The 7225-nt window shown below is 28.8% G+C and overlaps 2 non-coding genes across 2 annotated transcripts; both read right to left on the bottom strand.

Annotated features, from left to right (window-relative positions):
• Positions 1-2498: 2498 nt before the first annotated feature.
• On the bottom strand, positions 2499-2574 carry Trnat-agu (transfer RNA threonine (anticodon AGU)). The gene has a single exon. It is a non-coding gene; the product is annotated as a tRNA-Thr (tRNA).
• Positions 2575-4549: 1975 nt separating this feature from the next.
• On the bottom strand, positions 4550-4623 carry Trnat-agu (transfer RNA threonine (anticodon AGU)). The gene has a single exon. It is a non-coding gene; the product is annotated as a tRNA-Thr (tRNA).
• Between the last annotated feature and the right edge of the window lie 2602 nt (positions 4624-7225).

Here is a 7225-nt window from a genome sequence, read left to right as displayed (position 1 = left end):
AAAAAAACATATAAAAAATAAAATAATGTTAAAAGTTTGTTCAAACATAACCCGATCAAATGATGATTTTTCATTTTTTAATAGTAGTATTGACATTAAAAATAGATTTCAGGCTCCAGAGGGAGTCGAACCCTCGACCTCCAGCTTTTTTTTACTTAGAATAAACCAATGCTATAATCAAATTGTTTTACAATAGTCCAAACATGTATTATCCTATCAAGTATTCTTTAACATGTTTTGTTTATTTGTGTATTGGTGTAAATCTGTATGATGGTGAATTAAATGTACTTTGTTTATTAGAAATGAATATAAATAATGATCATCATTTCAACCGATATTTGTTTGGCCAAATTTCAGTCCTTATTTATAAATTTATACAACATGTTAACATGTTGATTACCATAATTGTTAATGGTTTACATAAAAGATATGATATATGTTTAATGATAGCTTTGTTTAAGTAAAGGCCATGTTTATATATACATAAAAAATACTGCAGTTGATATCTGAGTGAGTTTGAACCTCTGAAGTCAACAGATGTCGTTTTACTACCTTTCCTGTACCTCAGCAACCACAGTTATTACTAAAATTATATGTCAGAATACTAATAATGGAAATTTCATGTATCAACTTAAATTTACCATTATTGTAAAAATTTCTTTGTTCATGAAGGAGGTTTTTAGTCATTTTGATTTTGTGAATTTTGTTTACAATGTTGTATTTTTGACAAAAATGAGTTTCCTAATATGCAAGGCTCCAAATAGTTCAACCATTCGACATCACAGTTTAATTGACTATCTCTGTTCAAACATAAGCCTGATCATTGTCATTTAGAGGTACATTCGACGAAAACAAGTAACTTTATTTTTCCATCATCACATATTCTAGCAACTGATATCCGGCGTTTGTCACGACTTGTGAAAAAATATGTCACCTTTTTACGTGCCATTTTTACGACTGGTATCTACTGATTGAATTTTGTTAATCATTGTCTTAGTTTGTTTTGGTAACCATGTTCAGTTTAGAACGATAAATAATATTGTCACTGATTTTACAAACTTCTTTATGATAACAGCAAAGATCTTACGATTAGTTTCAAACGTTAGTATATTAACTTATTATTTTAAATTTTGAAATTATCTGAATGCCCAATTAAGAGTTTGAAATTTTTGAACAATGTTATAATAGAAACTGTTAGAAATGTCCTTCCGAGTTAAGAAAATGGTTTCTTCAGTTTAAATTTTATTTATACCAAAACAATTTAATTCCTAAAGTTTGGTTTTAGGTTTAATTTCTTTGGCCATTGTATACAATTGTGTAAGGATTGCAAATCATATAAGTATCCTTTATTTAATTTAAGTTTCTACAATTTGAAAGATTTGCTCTTTAATACTTGTTTATAAGCTTTTAAAATATTTCATGCTAAATGATTATAATCGTTCCATTGAGTTTGTAAACACAAAGTTGATAATCAGAATCTATAATAAGTAATAATTATTTACTTAAATACCAAAATGGGACAAAAATCATGTGAAGAAGGAATTAATTTAGAATTAGTCGTTTTACATGTCTTTTGACATTCCTATGTAATATTTAAAAATGAAACAGTTTGAAAACAAGGCTCCATGAGGGAGTCGAACCCTTCTGGACCTCCAGTTTACTAGACTGGCGAAAATTCAATAGATTTGGATTTGAGTATACCATTTCATTCCGATAAATGGCAAGAAAGTGATATAATGTTAATACATATTTATTAATTGATCATAGTTATGTTCTTTATCTATTTTAACATTAAGTAGGGAAAATTCAATAAGTATAACTATTATAGCATATCTGCAAACAATTTAATGTATTTTTAACTTTAAAATTTCCTTTATGTTTCAACTTATTTACACTTTGATATGAATGAAGCCCTCAAATTAAAAATGATTACGATCAACAATGGTACCTTCAGTTTCTTCCCATTGTTTATGGGCACTTTTTCGTAAGCCAGTAACTTATAATTGACACCATCGGAGGTTTTCAATTATTTTCACAAGCATCAGTGTTATGAATAGCCGAAGCGATTGTTAATTTCCTTTTTCTTGTCAATAAAATTTTTCACTTATGATACAGTTGATTATTTCGATTTGTGTCATATAAATGACTCAAGTACATTACGACATGTCAAATTTTGTTATCATATATTTGGTCCATTTTTGTTTCGAGTAACATTGATTGACAGGATGTATCACAAAGTAAAATGTTGTAAGGATTCCACCATTTAACCATATTTTATGAAAAAGAAAATAAGCTGAAATGAATTTAATAAACAAATAAAAGTTTCTAAGCGTACAAATCATTTGTTATTTGGTCAGAACAAAAAGCAAGGAATGTTTTCAAAATGATTAAATAAAAATATGTGCAATGCAAGGGTATTTCAGTGAAACGATTCACATAAGAAGTTATTTTTCATTCCTATGTAATGTGTTTAAATACAAAAAGATTTATCGAATTCAAGGCTCCAGAGGGAGTCGAAAACCCTCGACCTCCAGTTTACTAGACTGGCGCTCTAACCAACTGAGCTATGGAGCCGATATATTGTTATTTCATTACACTGTAATTTATCCTTATCTAATATCAGAAATTTTCAATGACTGGTAACGTTAAGTTATGTAGTTCCATTATTTAATTTTTTCATTTTTTTTCATATTGTCATATTTGTCCTAATTATATATTATATGATGTAGAATACAAATTGTATTGTACATGTGTGTGGAACATTTCGTTACAAGTATATTATCGATATTTTTGTTTTAAGATATCAAAGATTCATGTCGTTTAAAATCACATTTGACATATTTGTATCCAATGCTTTCTAGTTTTACACAAATAAAGTATAATAAAACATCTTTGCAGATTAATCAAAATAAATATCTTGTGAAAGTTAATTTCATTAGAATCATTATAACTGCATATAGGAAGACGATAAAAAGTTTTAAATCAATGAGAGCGTTCAAATTTTTGTCTTTTAAAACACAAATTGAGAACAATTTTGATCAAATACAAGATTGAAAGCTGTATGTTTGAATCGAACAAGTAAAAAATAAAGTCTCTTTTTCGATATAGATGAAAATGGAAGTAATCAAATTTATTTGTTTATTCAGTTTTTCATAATGAGAAAACAAAATTACAATAATTATTATGATTATGTTTTAGAAATGTCAAATTTTAAAAAATGTCCTTGTAAAAACATAGTTTAGAAAATGGGATCAATAAAGTGATAAACAAAGATTGAATGATTTATGTCATTTTTTTTTCATTTGAAGTTTATTTATGAACAAAATTAATATCAGATTCCAATCATGGATAAATGCATGGCTCCATTTTATAAAGTCGATATTCGTCAAGCGTTTTAAAACACATTTCTCGGAGTCTTATGAATTAACTGATAATCCACTTGGGTTGTTTTCAAAGTTAGTCAATTCATGGATATCTTTGTTTAGTAAAAATTAGTAATAAATATTTTAAATTTGAATAGCAATAAGTTTGACATAAGAATTTGATAATGTTTTCAGATTTCATGTTTAAAATGAAAATAGAGTTTGTATTGAAAACAGTTTGCTCCAATTCATATTGCTAAATGTCGAATTTTCCATATTTTAGTTTTTAGAATTTTGGCGTTTTTAACCAACTGAGCTATGGAATGAATGTGGAATATCGATCTACTTCTTTTTTAGTATAAGCTGAGTTGTATGTTGATAAACTCTTTTGCTCCATAGAAACTAGTTTCAATTTTAGATTTCGGTGACAAAACCGTAAAAGTGTATGAGATGCGTCCAAGCAAAGTTTTGTTTAATTTTTCATTAGTTATAATTTTATTTATTGCCGCATGATATTTAAAGAGTAACTTAAATTACATTTAAATGTTTGAACATTTAGTAGTTATTGACAAATTGACATAGTTTAGTTTTAAGACGTAATATTAACAAACAATTTAAATTAATTATTGGCCTTCATATAGTTATAACAATTGAAGTTTTAAGAGAAATAAATTTAAAAAAGAGAACTTTGTTATTAAATAATACTTAAATCGTTTCCCCTTACATAAAATCATTCCCTGAAAAAAATAGTTCAGATATCATGCATCTCAAGTATAAAAATTTAATCTGATATAAATTTTAATTGATTTTAATCTACAGTTACAGAATAATTTATATCATATTTAGATGGAATGGCCAATTCGTTTCTTCCAACAAAGCATAGACCATGATTTTCAGAAATGTTCTAATTTATATGTCAATTCGTTTCTTCCAAATCATTAGATTCCTTCTTAAAATAAAATATTTGATAAATACCAATAATTCACAATAAATTTACTTTATAAAATATTCTTTAAGACACAAAGCACATAAGCTGTTAAGTTGCAAGTTTGTTATCAAATCATATATAAAATATAAAAAAAATGGTTTAAGTGAAGACATGTTAAAGCGAGTGAAAGGTTCATTTTGGATTTTATCATTTTTGCATATCTAATGTGTTTACTACAAAAATAGATGAATTGTCAACCAGGCTCCAGAGGGAGTCGAACCCTCGACCTCCAGTTTACTAGACTGGCGCTCTAACCAACTGAGCTATGGAGCCGATATTTTCATCTATTACATGTGCTAATATACGTTGAGGTAATTTGAACGTTACCTCTGATTATTTCGGTAGAACAGGTAATCATTATTTGTGTAAATACAATGTATAGTTTTTATATTGTCATTTTCACGATACAAGTTCTGATATCTACTTCTTTATTGCTCGTTTTCCACCGAATGGCAAAGAGTGTAATGCCAATGGTTATTGAGAGATATCCATCTTGCTAAATATCAATATTTATTCAAATCTTTAGAATAAAAAATAAAGAGCTACGATATTTTCAGAAAAAAAGCTTTATTTAAGAAATGCATATTGTTCTTAAATTTCGCATACCAACTTCCTGTATTCTGAAAACAAAAAACCGTTTTAAGTTAATAAGTTTTTAGGTTTGCAAGTTATAGAATATAAAGGATTGAATATGTGAGAGGACTATGATTCTGGTAGATTTTATACTTTTGAAGAATTTACTCAAAAATATCACATAGAGACTAACTTCCTTCAGTATCACAGTGTTATTTCAGCAGTAAAACAATTTAATCGCAATCCAGGTTTTCCTAAAACAGAAATACCTTGTCCATTTATTCCAATATATTATGAGCAAATGTTTAGCAAATCTAAAGGTTCCAAAGTATTTTATAATAGTCTGATAAAAACCAATATTGTACCATCAGGACAAAAGAAATGGAATTCAATTTTCGATTTGAGTAATATATCATGGAAAAATGTTTTTAAGCTTCCATTTATGATTACAAAAAACACAAAATTTCAGTGGTTTCAATATAGAGTTAATCATAATATTCTGGCAACTTATTCTTTTTTATTTAAAGCTCGAATTGTTCCGTCGCCTATGTGTACACTTTGCAACTCGGAATATGAAACTATTACACACTTGCTTTGGGAATGTCAAGAGGTGCAAAAACTTCTTGTGAGTCTTGAAACTCTTTTAGACACTCTTTTTATTGAATACCTTGTAGTTTCAATAAAGAATCTTTCTTTTTTGGACTTCTTCTGTTCTGTTATGGAGGATTCTTACTTCCTATACTTAATATGTAAACAACTGATCAAAATTACGAGTTTGTGATAGAGGCGATTTTTATCAGTTTTTTGTATTGACAAATGCCTTTTCGTTCGAATATAACATATACAATGTACGTGGTTTCAATAAAACAGTATATTCTATAGTCCATATTGGCTTTCATCTTCTGGTTTGAGAAAAAGAAAGAAAAGACAAATCTTTCATTTTCAAAATAAAAATGTTCCGTGTTCACCGATTTTTCGACAAATAACAATTTGCATCAAAAAGAAAGAAAAATATAATGTTGATTACTGAAATGTGTTCCTAAAGATGATGATATCGCCATTTGGTTTCTTGATTAGTTGTTTGGCCAATACATAAAATACTTAGTTGATATAAATCGATGCTCTGAAGCAACATGTTAAAGCCCTTTGGCACTATCAAAAGATGTAATATGTCTCCATCACTTAATTTTAATGTTATGAAGGATACCACTGGTTCTAGTCCAAAATGAGTTTCCTATATACACAAATATGTATTAACATTTCATACATGTATTTTCTTTCCTTTTTTTTAAGTTCAAAGAACATAACCGATGTCCCACGACTTGTGAAACTTATTGTCCCCGTTCTTAACGTTACATGTCGATTTTCGATGTACCGAGGTTGTACTCCTGAATTTTGTTATCATTGTCTTAGTTTTTGTTGGTACATCTCCACACTATTTAGAACGATCCGGTCGATATATTCCCATCTTGACACTCTCATGAGAAAGCAAACGGTAGAATTGTCCAACACGTTCGTAAATGTCACCTAACTAACATCTTTTTTTCCGATATTTTGAATGCCCCCATTGACGAGTTAGAAATTTTGAGAACACGGTTAGAAGAAACTTAACGAAATGATAGTCCGACTAAAAATCGTTCTTATTTATCATTTCATTTTCAAACCAATATTTGATTGGTCGTTGTTGTTATCAGTTTTATGTTAATCCATGTTTAAGTACGATAATGCATATCATATAGTTCATTGATTCTATAACACTTTTCAATGTACAAACGCAACGGAAGATTAGACAGCACGTTTATACTGTTTTATCGAAGCGTTTTAACTATTGATTTGTTTTCCGATTATTATCATGAATGCCCAATTGAGAAAGTAGGACACATTTTGAGAACACTTATACGAAACTTAGAATGTCCGACCAAAAATCGTTCTTAGTTACCAATTTATTTTCAACAATTTGATATGGACTATCTCTCTGTGTTGGTAGGTGATTTTTAATCATGGCGTGTAGCTACCCCCTCTCCAAATAGTTCATAGGGAGCTGGGCTTTAAAAGGATTATACAAAGGGCACGATTCGAACGCGTGCTGGGTGTGGGGTGGAATGACCACTGACGTAGCCGATCTTATCGACTACACCTTTTGTCCCCTTCATCAACTTTGCTTTTTTATCCATAATCCTATTGACGATATTCGCAAGGAAATGTAATTACATATCAATCCAATCTGAGCAATGTTAACACGGTAGTACCCTTGGGGAATATTATGCAATACAATTTTATGTATTTATTTTGTAAGTATGCA

Source organism: Argopecten irradians, chromosome 6 (genome assembly GCF_041381155.1).
Source record: "Argopecten irradians isolate NY chromosome 6, Ai_NY, whole genome shotgun sequence".
NCBI lineage: Eukaryota > Metazoa > Mollusca > Bivalvia > Pectinida > Pectinidae > Argopecten > Argopecten irradians.
The sequence above is the reverse complement of the archived record's forward strand: the minus strand, read 5'-3'. Positions and strand labels throughout refer to the sequence as shown.